Here is a 12,859-nt window from a genome sequence, read left to right on the forward strand (position 1 = left end):
TATTTTCATGTTTGGCCGACGTGAGCACGTTTTTTTTCCATAAAACATTTGCGAATAAGTATTTTTAAACATTTATTCGGCTTCTGTTATTTATACAACTAAAACACAGATATACCGGTATTTTACAATTCAATCAATACATTTGTATGATCACAATGCTTCAAATTACTTAAATAAAGGAAATGTTGTGTTTTGGGAGTGAGAATGTGAACAAGAGTGATGAATACGCTACATTTTATTTAAATCTACGATTAATTCGCTTGCACTTCAGTAGTACTTTCATAATTTCAAGCCTTAAATGTTTTATTCGACGGTGAGATATGGCGTCTCTATGCATCGGTAGCTTCAATAATCTTTCTCAGAAACAGCCAATTGATCAAACGTTTACTTACTAGGTAACAATGTCACCAAACGCTCTTGTGTGAAAGATGCTTAAATCTTTCAAAAGCGTTTCCGCTATCGAGTTAATTGCGCACAATTGAGATTATCGTTTTACATTATTCAGTGTATTTATATTCTAATATATTTCTAATATATATTTTATGTTACATCCGCTTTTGGCGGCCGTAAGTTATTTAGGATAAATTATACACTAACGTTTGTTCGATCTGATTGTAGGGTCTTTTCGTATTCAACATCATTAAGTCATGACTTGCAAAAGTAATGTAACAGTTTTTGCTCATGTACAAGCAACCGTAAGGACGACCAATATTGATTAACTTCAATAATCCACGTGTCTTCGTGACCATTAGCGCATCAAGTATGACGCATTCTATAATAGATCTCAACATACAAACTGCAATACGTAACAATCTGTAATGAATGTATAAAAATTGTTAGGGCCTATATTATTTGTGCTGTTTCCTGTTTAAAATGCTTTTTCAGTTGATTACTGATGCTGCAAGTAGTCTTTTTTCAGTAACAAATTCATATTTTTGCATGAATCAATTCAATATTAACTGATGTAATCACTTAAGCTATTTCACACTCGACAATATCGCCAAAAGCAATACATGTATGTTGTCTGAATTACAATTATTAAAAAATAATTGCCTCGATTTACATGATATTTTCTTTAATATTATATTGTTAACATCTCGGAATAAGACACCGAATGTATTGCAATCTACATGCTAATTTAAATCGTGTAAGTCTCTCGATTAAAACGTTTATTCGATAAATAGATTTACATGTATATCCTTTAACTATCATTTGGTATTACATAATCAAGAAAACATATACACTGGCTAGAACTCGCCCATTCTTACTCGTTCTGTGATATAATAATGGTCCAAACAGAGCCATTGTGCTTTATTTCTGATATTTACGTTACAACCGTTTACGAGTATTCATTTGACTGATAAAAAATGTAGCTATTTTCTTTTTTACAATTCCTAATCATACATACTTGCATCGCCGTTTACAACCCGATTCGGCCTATTTTGGAAAACCAAAGATTGAGTGGGTCATAAGTTTTTCGTGAATAACAAAAAGATATATAAATATTGTTATACAAACGTACAAAGGAGCAATCACTGCAAGGAAGATATCTTGCGATATACGTACATATTTATCAACTTAACACGAATATTAGAAATACGTTCTCTGTTACATTCACAACCATAGTACTGATTTTCAATGGTCCATACCATTTATAAAACGATATTGTAATTTAACATTAACACATTAAGTTAGTTGTTTGAAAACCAACAAGAGCAGTTCTTAATCAATAGCCAATTGTATAAATATGGATGACGTTATCTGATCCAAAAAGAACCTTTGGTTAAATTTATTCGGATAAAGATAACCGAAGTAAAATACCTCGTCTAAATCTTATATAAAAAAAACTCAACCAAAACCTGCAACTATTCTGATATCTTTTTTATGCAATCGCTATCAAAAAAAAAATAATCCTAAAATTGAAAATAAACAAAAGTTATCCGCTGGATTAGATAATCGTGATTTATACAATAGACTACTGATGGATAACGCTACCACCAACAGCAGTGTTCTCCTACTTAGCAAGCGTTCGTCATGCGTATTTAAGGTGCATTTAATGACACTCGAACCTAGCGTGCTGTGATCTAGGAATACAAGACTCGTGTGCGTCTAGCAGATGGCATACCTGAATATCTGGAATGTTTCTGAGTTTCGACGATAATATTGGAGTCTCTTATAAAACGTCCATGGGTGACATATGACGCTGATATGCTTCAGTAAATAAAACTTCAACCTTCAGCAACGCAGTTATTATCCAAAACGGTATATTCAATAAAACATAAATGCAAATGGTAATGACAAAATTGCTATGATGAAGATGCTGGTGATGAAGATGCTGGTGATGATGATGATGATGAGGATGATGATGATGATGATGATGATGATGATGATGATGATGATGATGGTGGTGATGATGATGATGATGATGATGATGATGATGATGATGATGATGATGATGATGATGATGATGATGATGATGATGATGATGATGATGATGATGATGATGATGATGATGATGATGATGATGCAAGTCACTCTCTTGAATTAGGTCGATCCAGATGATAATTATAAGATTACTGAAACTTCTGATGATGATAAATATTATAATGATGCTGATGCTGCTTATGATGAGGTGATACAAGTTTTTTAGACACTAACTTAAATTTAAAACTGCTGATGTTTTTAAAACGATGTTGCTGCTGTTCAAGATATGATAAAGTAAACCATGCCGATTATGAATTTTAATTATCAAAATAATGTAGATGCTGTTTCTGTTGATGATAAACATAATAATGGTTGTCATGGTTAAGATGCAGATGAAGATGATGCAAATGATTACTATGCAGATGATGATGAGGGTGATGATGATGTTGATGGATTTTCTGGTAAAGCTTATACAAGTGCTAATATTGTGGTATCTACTATTAATATGAGTTCTTCTGCTGATACTTATGATGCAGCGACTACTACCACTTCTAGTTTTGTTTATATGTACTTTCATGTTCTAGGTCAATTAAGTAAATGTCTTGTCTATATTGAGCGAAAAAAACAACAACTACAAATGCAGGTAGGTAAACTTTTATTCATAATTACAAGTGTAGAAGGAATGTAAATTGTCATGTTTAACATAAAGTAGTTGTAAACTTCCTGTCTTGCATATGGAATACAACAATATTTCCTCAATTCATATGTATTTAATGAGCGTTTTAACATTTATTGTGTAGTATTAATTTCGGTAAGAACAATTTATCCCATTCTTAAATGCAGAACATGAGTTTAATTACAAAGAAACAACAGGTAAGTGTCACCTTTTGTGATGCTGAGGAGTACAACTCAGACCGAAATAGCACGTGTGACTTGAAAGTCGGTTTTATTGGAACGCTAATACATTGGTTATAACCGCAATAACCAGGTCTTTTATGTGTGTTTGATACGAACTTACGTATTAACGTATCATTGGAATGTCTGTTTTACTTAATTTTTTTTAAATATTATATCTTTTCAGTGCCGCCATTATTTGCATTTAACTTATACACGTGTGTTTTCGTAAGGTTAACACGTGTACCATATTCAAAATAATTCCGAATCCATTCATAAACATTTTGCGACGAAACAATATGTAGTAACAAAATAAAAACAGCTGAAGCATCATGCTAAAACTAGAAAAACATATATATAATACGTAATCGTTTTTGGCGAATATGTTTATTATTTATGATACTTTTTTATTTTCGGTTGTTAAAACGTGAAAATGAATGTTTCATATTTTTTATAGCGATTTTGCTTCACAAAAAAATCAAATTTAATTAAAATACAATAAAAACTTAATTTTATTCGGGTAACATATTTTTTATTTGATTATGAAATGTCCTAGTATACATTTGCTTAATGAACTAAATGTTCTGGTATGCAAGGTGGCTCAGTGAATTTGTTATTTGGATACTAGAGCTTGATTATAGAATATCTTTTTTTTCTACTCATTTGAACGACAATTTGTTTACACGGTGTCTGTGACAACCAGTCTAAATTCATGTGTGTAAAGAATCGCCCCAGATGAGCATGTGCTGTACGCCCAAGTGCTAAAAATAAATTTATTTAAGCCTAGCCCAAGATTTCAGCCGCTTTTTTTGTTTTAACGGTGTTATAATGTATAGATGTCATTTATCTTTTTGAAAGTGTTTATAGTCGTTTTGACGTATTGTATTTTTCTATTGAATATGATAAAGTGCAGTTACTCCTCATCTACTAAAAAACCATAACAATAATATTGTTATTCTTTGAAAAATGTCCTTTTAAAAATCTCACACAAATAAACAATGAAATAGGGTAATATATTATATTTATAAATATATTTTAACACAAACCAAAAACGAGTAATTGCATAAATATCAGTCAGCAATTCAATTATTGATATATTCAATTGTATTATCGGAATAAAATGTGCACGGTATTAAAATATCTATTCTCTCAAGCAATATACATAGTAACATCGCATATTAGAAATATTCTCCAATCATCACACTGAAATCTAACTCGCTGACTTGTTCTAATATTTAATAAAATGAGCTTGCGGTATTAGTTAGCGAGTTTCAAATTGCACGTTGTACTCTCGTGAATTCACGAATGAAAATTGCTACTATATACAAACGGGGAGGAGTCTCCCGCGCAAGGTCTGGAAAGGCCAATTATTCACAACATATAATTAATAACACCTGTATAAAATCTTCCGCGCTATATTAATAAGAAATACGAAAACAAACCTTTGAACGAAACTATCGATGACTTGAAACAACATGTATGGAAGGAATAGTTTGGTATTTGCAAGCGCTGTGCTTAGTTTATTTTCTAAAATATATTGTGCAAATTTCTCTCTCTTCGGAGATGACAATGCCGTATCAGATTTCCGGTCAAGTGAACTTTGTCGTCTCTCAGGTATGTGTTTAGAAATAAACGAATGGCCACCTTGTTGTTATCCATGTAGTTGTGAGCCATCCTGTGATGAAATTTATGAATTTTGCTGTCCAGGCTTGATCAAAATCGACGACAGTGCAATTATCAGGGTTTCTGAACAACATTGCATTCCTCTAGAGTTGGACAAAAATACATATTTTAAACCAGGAATTTTCGGATATTTAAATTGTCCAAATGGTCCTGCACATCTTAATCAAACGAAGCTGCACTTTCCGATATCGTTCCATGTTTAAGTAATAAAACGAATACTTATTACAGAAACAAACACTGTGCACGTTGTCATGGAGAAATGGAAAATCATCTGGAATATTTAACTGCGTCTATGATTTGCTATGACCCGCCGTTTTCAGAGGAGATCGATGTAAAACGAGCTGTCTTTGAGACTGAAAACTGCAGTATTGTGTTCGTAACAGATCCTGATATTCCGTACGATTTTAATGAAAAATCTTGTTGGACATCCATAGACAGATGTAACATCACAGGGCGATGGGACAAATACGATTCTGAATTGGAGGATGCGTGCCATAAGTATCATTCCGTCATTCGGTTTCCGATGAACAACTTGAGGTTTCAAAATGTATTTTGCTTTTTATGCAATGGGTTAGAAGTAATACAATTTCAAAAGAAGTGTGGGTTAACACAGGCAAAACCCTACTCGTTTTCTGGTCTCTTGAAGATATATACGCCGGCAACGACCGCATCTAACGGAAACACGAGTTCACAACGTGAGGTGCGTGAGTAAACACACAAATAGTTCAAGCAAATATTGTAGTATATTTAGGCCGTCATACATATGAGCACATGGAGCTAGTCTAAACGTTTAGTTAATTGTATCTGCATAATGCAATGTGCGCGAATATCGAGTTTAACAAATATATTTGAGTCGTTATATGACTAAGGCTAAATAACCATAAGTTAAAATACAATTAAATATATTTGTGAAAGATGTGCTTACACGTTACCCTCATTACAATTATGATAAATAACTATATTTCATACACAATTTAATTAAAAAAATATCGGACGAAAGATCCATCATACAATTAATTTTAGTTCATCATGAGCCGGTTGATATAAATAACACATTAGTATTCTTCTTATAACCATTTTCATTATTTGCAGGAAGAAAATGAAATATATTGTACTGGTAGACGAATCTTCCAAAATGGCGAGTGTGTCTCGAACATTAAATGGTACGACAACTACGCTGTCTCTATTCGGGTAAAGCTGATCCCTTTACACGTAGTCGCCCCACCGAATGAAACCACTGTTATTCGCATGATTGACATCTTAAACACGAAGTTGACAAATATTTCACACGATAAACTCTGTCTTTTTGCTATAAAGCTTGAACTTGCATTACAAATCCGTCAGGAAACATGATCGCGCTTGTTTCCGTTGATATATGTAGATCTAAGGTATACTGTGAAAGGGATATTAGAACTTGAAATCTTAAGTGTTGACACTGTATCGGCGTTACAAAATTTAAACATTTTTGATGAGGATAATCATGTTTATAAAGTGAAAGTTGTGGATACGTTTGGTAAATATGACAACATTGTGTTTTCAATCAATGATGAACTAAGTTGTTTGCTTTGGCCAGATATGATGTGTGATCCGCATTGTTTATGGGAAGGATACATTTTTTATTTAATGGATTTTTTACCTTGCCCTAGAATAAATTTCTCCCTAAATAGGACACAATGGCAGCGAACATTCGATGGCGTAATTTACCTAAGTAATAACTTTGAAATTGATACGGACAAGTACATGGACATTGACATTGGTGTTATATCATTGTGCTACGAGACCTACCAGGAATACATGAACAACATTTCAAGCGTAGCATGGTCTATTGATCAATTTATTTCGCAAGCATGGTCTACTGAGCAATTCGTATCGCTTGTCTGCATCATAGTTTCGCTTGTATGCGTTATTTTATCACTGCTGACGTACGCTCTTCTACATAGTCTCAGATTAAACACTGCTGGCAAAAATGCAATGACACTAATTATAGCGCTTTTTACTGCACAGGTTGTTTACATCATTGGTAGTTTCGGCCAATTGGAAGGTGACTCAACGCCATGCAAATCAGTCGGTATATTGTCTCACTTTTCTTGGTTGATGGTCATCATGTTGATGAATATCTGCACAATACATATGTACCGTGTGTTCCGAAAAACACAAATCATATCATCTGGACCACATTTGAGGGAAAACTGCTTGTATCATATATATGCCTTTACGGTTTCAGCGATATGTGTAGGAATTAATATCATGATTTCAATGGATGCTCACAACAATATTGGTTATGGGTACAAAGTTTGTTACATTAACTTACAAAAAAATGTTATTTATACATTTCTGATTCCTGTTTGCCTTGTTATCGTTTCGAATTTTGCAATGTACGTCATGGTGATCATCCATATAAGAAATTCAACAATTGACAGAAATGTGCAAAACGATAGAAATGAGCTTGTCATTTTTGTCAAACTTTCAACAATTACAGGAATGACTTGGATATTCGGTATCATATACAGTTTCACCGACAATGTTGTTTTCTCTTATGTATTCATTGTTCTTAACGCATCACAAGGAGTATTTCTATTTTTTGCCTTTATTGTTAACAAGCGGGTATTAGGAATGATATTAGACATCTTCAAATGTAAGCCTTAAAAACTGATACTTTACCATGAACGACTACATATTCAGACGTGTCTCCGTTTGACAATACGTCCAATAATCAACACTAAATGCTTTCCAAACATATCGCCTTTACGTTGATTGGGAAATTATTTTTGTCTCAGATGTCAGAAAGAAAAATCAAACAACACATACAGATTTTAAACAACGTTTGTGGTTAGATGAATAAAGACGGAGTCTTTGACGTTAACTGGTAATTAAAAAAAGGTTTTCGAAACACGTTCTTACGTAAGTTAGCATAAATGATGCGTATTATGTTTTATGGCTGCATCAACATATTCATCTCCAGATTTATACTAGGCTTGCAAAATCTGGCATAAAGAAAAAGAAAGAGAGCTTGCCGTTTCACAATCAGGTCCTTAGGGAATTGGATTTGGTGTAAAATAAAACCATTATTGTTTCAATTTAAAATGCTCGGTATTGTTCAGCATGTGTCGTTCTACGTTTCGCGGGAAAATAGCTTTTGCTTTGCCAAGTTTGATGCAATTATATACACGATAGACGGAATGAATTGTCACTCGAGGTATGATAGGCAGTAATGTGAGATCAATGAAGATTTTACAATTAAATTACTTTAAAGGTAAATGTACCGATGCTTATAAATATTTGATATTTTTTTACTTTTTACATGTTTCATTTTACATTTTACTACTTCTTTTAAAAAATGTGTTAGTGTCGTTTCTTTTCATAAGATAAAGATACTCTGGTCTTCTTCGGTTCTGTACAACAATCTTAAAGACAATGATTGTGAAACGACGCATATTGAATGGAACTGAGGATGTGGGTATTTTCTGGTAATCGTTGCATCCCTTTTGCTTACTTTGTAATGTGATGATCGTAGTATCAGCCTGGTATGAAGCTGATGCTTGAATTTACAAATTTTTATCTTGCTTCGGTGTTTTTATGATAATTTAAATCGTTTTATGTATTGTGTTGTTTTGTTTGCACACTCATGTCCGTCTGACGTCGGAGGATATTTCGAATATTGCGTTTATTCATGTTAAAATTGATGTTATAATGTTTATGTTATTGATTAACAGTTACGTTATTTTACTAACTGTTTACCACATTTTATGCTTATAATTTATCTAATTAATTGCTTGTAAGTATTATATCCTAGACGGTACTTACACGTGTTGTTGTTGGGTTAATAATTAAGTGCAATTGTATAAGATGGTAGCCAAATTGAAACATATAATGATATAAGTACTTTTTTAACTTTAATTTCCATGAATGCCCGATATCATTTCAATTTTTATTCCTTTGCCATTCATTCAACGTTTTTATTTTAAATGAATAATTTATAAATCGTGCTTAGCTGTTTTAAATACTGCCGGATTGCCAATACATCTTTCTAAGATTCATAACGATGATCTGGAATGTGTACTATATGATCCTGAGTTCTGAACAAGAGGGGGCTCAGCTGATACTTATATTATATCCATTTCATCTTGCCCCATAAGGTTGCAATTATGTTGTTCTGATAAAATATTGAACCAATGAGTATTCTTATTTTAATAAAATTGAAATTCTTATCTGTACTTTTAATGTTTTCAGTTTAATTGCAATGTTTTAGGATTCATGTTTATGCACACAAGTTTGTGTTTTATGTATTTATAATTGTACGACTTATTTAAAGAACGGCTAGAGAAAAGTAGCATAATCTGTTTTTCTTGACTATGTTTCATGATATTAATTATTTATATGTGTCGTATTTATTTGAATGGCTATCTATATTGCTTTAGTCGTAGCATAATTCGCATACAAAAATAATTTTAATATATGTATACATATTGTATGTTTTTCTGGCGAAATAAACTCTTTAAGATCAGCCTGCTTTATTCTTCGTTTTATTAACATTTCTGGCTAAAATCATTAATTTAGCGAGCGTCGACATGCCTGATAGTACATAGAAGAGTTTATATTAAATTCTATATGAATATTTTGTACCGTGACGTTAATTCTCGAACTCAAGCTCTTTTACAATGTTAAAAATGTAGAAAGGTATGAAATAGAAATAAAATGCATTTGTAAATGTATTTCCTATGCAAATTGTCATATGCAGTACAATAATACACTTGCAGATAGGGGATTACTTGATCATTGATATCGTTTAAGAGTTTTTTGTAAACGGATCTTTTTAGTTCCATCTATATGTATTTTTATTTAAGACTAACCCATTTTGCAGCATTATTCGCTGTATGATATACAATATTGCTTTCATACATGAGCAAACTTAACACATTCACTTACAAAAAGTCATGTTGCTTAACATTAAAAAGAAACACAACCCAAACTTACAACACATCAAAAAAGATACTACACCATATTGACATATTGAATGATTAAATAATTCAGCCCTGGCCTTACTGGACTTTCAGTTTCTGTATTTCTCTGAGAATCTCTCCCTTCTTTGCTGCTTCATTTTTGTTCTTCCAAGCGGCAATCGCTTTTGCTTTTTCATCATCCTTTGCCTTTTCTTTTTCTTCATCCTTTAAAATTTTCCCAAATTTATAACTTGAATATGTTAGCACTATTATTAGTATTATTATCATTATTAATATTATTATGTGAAATCATTGTGTCTTTATATTTCTTTATAGTTTGCACTATATTTTGGTTTACACACTTAAATATGTATCAGCATTCTAACTTAAAAGGACCTGTTCCCAAATGATTTAATGGACAATAATCTTAAAAACAGAATGTGCTAAATTTTGGGCAAATTCAGTTATCTTGGGGTACAAACCATCCTGACTCGTTTTATTGTTTTAAAATGATATACCATATAAATATTTATATACCATATAATATTATATATTTAAAATTACATACCATATAAACTTTAATTATTACAAGATCTAGCTTTGTCAAAGAGACCCTGAACTTTATTGATTATCTGCCCCCATCACCAATCCCCATGGTAACACATACATGTATGGCAGTCCAGTGATTTTTTTTTGCTTTTATTTGTTTCAGCCTGTGCCATTTGAATTGGGAAAATGAGCGCCATAAACCATGAAATAGGGAAAAATAGCACGATAAACCAATAAATTGGGAAGCACGATAAACCAATAAATTGGGAAAAAGTAAGCATTAAAAATATCATTATAAGTAACAGAATTAAAATTGTTCATAAGTGCATGTTCAGGGGTTTTTCTAGCAATTTTGGGAAAAGGAGTCTGGTCAAGTTGGGATCGTTTTAATTGATAAACATGGCAAATTTTGGGAATTATTTATCAACAAAAAGGACTTAAGTAAAGTTACATATTTTGCAGGATGTTTAAATAAAAAGTTGAGATCTAGAGTTAAGAAATCATAAGTCATAAGAGACTTCTTTCTTAAAAAAAAAAAAATAAAAAATTAATTCAGCTTTTTGGGGGAAATTTTGGTCAGCTTTTTGGAAAAAAACTTTGATTTTTGTGATTTGAAAGCAGCCGAAAATCGGCGGTAATTTTTAGCAAATTAAATCCCTGTAGTCTCAATGAGAAAACCATTTAAGCAAAGTTACAAGAGAATGGGTATATGGAGAAGCCACACAAATTAAATGGAATTCAGGGCTAATATATGTATCCTTGCAGTGTGACCTTCAACTTGGGCCTGCAATTCATGAAACTCTTTAAAGGATATAGGAGATATGATATTTAAGAATGGAGGATTAAACTTTTGACATTTTAGTGTGACCTTGACTTTCAGCAAGAATCATTGTCTCATTCTCAAAAACATTAAAAAAAGAAAATGGAGGCTCAAAATTTTGACCTTTCAGTATTAAATGAAGGATTTTGACCTTTTAGGGCTTTTATTCCTGGTTTTCTTAAGCGCCTTGCCCCCCCCCCCATTTTGTGAAAAAATGAGTCACAAACTGTTCAAAATTGTGAAAAAATGAGTTGCAAACTTTCTAAAATTGTGAAATTTTGAGTCGCCAACTTATTGAAATTGTGAAAATTTTAGTTGCAAATTTCCCAAATTTGTGAAAAGCGGCCATTCTCAAAGAAGAAAAAAAGCCCTGCCTTTAAGTGTGAAATGGAGGCTCAAACTTTTGACCTTTAAGTGTTAAAGAGACAGGGCTTCCGCTGTCGCTCGCCAAATTCGCCAATGGCTAATATTTAAAAATTTCGGCGAATAAAAAAATCATTTGGCGAAAATTTTCGCCTAACAATTTTGTTCTTGTCAAGCGCCATCCCAGACTTTAAACTCTTTAAACCATAGACTGTGATGCAATTCATCACCGTGTTATTGACCAGAAAACTGGAAAGCGGTCTGCATCAACACCGGTCAGAACCGGACATCGAGACAAAGAAAAGTGTCTGGCGTGAAAACAAAACAATGGTGTAACTGTACATCTTATCGGCTTAAATAAACAATTAAATCTGTTTGAAGACTGCTGCCAATTTAAAACAATTTGAGTAAAAGCAGTTAGCGAATTATAAACACATTTAAGAATTCATAAAAACATTAACAGTTGACTTGTTTGTAATTAGTTCCATCATAATTTGGTAAAATGCTTTACGTAGTAACGTAATACTGCATCTAATTGCAAAATCTCCACGTGGATTACAACCGGTATCTAGTCACAATTTTATCGTGGAGTAGTACATGGTAGGAACAAATTAGTGTGTTAGCTATAACAAAACCAAGCAAACATCCCAAAACCTCAGAATTTTTTGACCGATTAATAACATGGTGTTTTCCACGCCTGACTGATTATCCACCATTCGCATCTTCAGTGCCGCGGGCTACGTTTCCCGAAATTCGTAGAGTGAGTAAAATCGTATAGTAAATTAATAAAAAGACTAATATTGTCTTGAGTTGTTTGCATTAGTATTAAACTATTAATTTTAAATTAAATTTTCCAATGTAAATAAATATAAAGTTGTGCTACATTGTACGCATACCATTGCCGATCTTTCAAATCTATGGTTACTGTGCATGTTTTTTTGGTTTTTTTTGTTTTTTTTTATGTTTTACGTAGTACTTATTGTTTAAGTTTAAGATTTTATTGTTTCATTAATTGTCTTATAGCTATACACATAGGGTAGTTTTATAGTGTCTTGTTGATCTTTCTAATCTAGGGTTACTGTTCATGTTTTTACATAGTACTTATAGTATAATAGAGTAGTTTTATATTATAATTTAGTAGTTTTGATCGATTTCTTTTGAAAAAGTGTTGCAAAATGTATTCGTA

The 12,859-nt window shown here is 32.3% G+C and overlaps 1 protein-coding gene across 2 annotated transcripts in view; it reads right to left on the reverse strand.

Moving 5' to 3' along the window:
* Positions 1–10,094, reverse strand: part of LOC127880012 (coiled-coil domain-containing protein 112-like) — a 175,059-nt gene extending 164,965 nt beyond the window's left edge. For both annotated transcript variants that reach the window (XM_052427214.1, XM_052427213.1), the window contains exon 1: positions 10,045–10,094. The gene's annotated coding sequence lies outside the window, so the exon portion shown is untranslated. The remainder of the gene's footprint in view (positions 1–10,044) is intronic.
* Positions 10,095–12,859: the final 2,765 nt, after the last annotated feature.

This window comes from Dreissena polymorpha, chromosome 4 (assembly GCF_020536995.1).
Source record: "Dreissena polymorpha isolate Duluth1 chromosome 4, UMN_Dpol_1.0, whole genome shotgun sequence".
Taxonomy (NCBI): Eukaryota; Metazoa; Mollusca; class Bivalvia; order Myida; family Dreissenidae; genus Dreissena; species Dreissena polymorpha.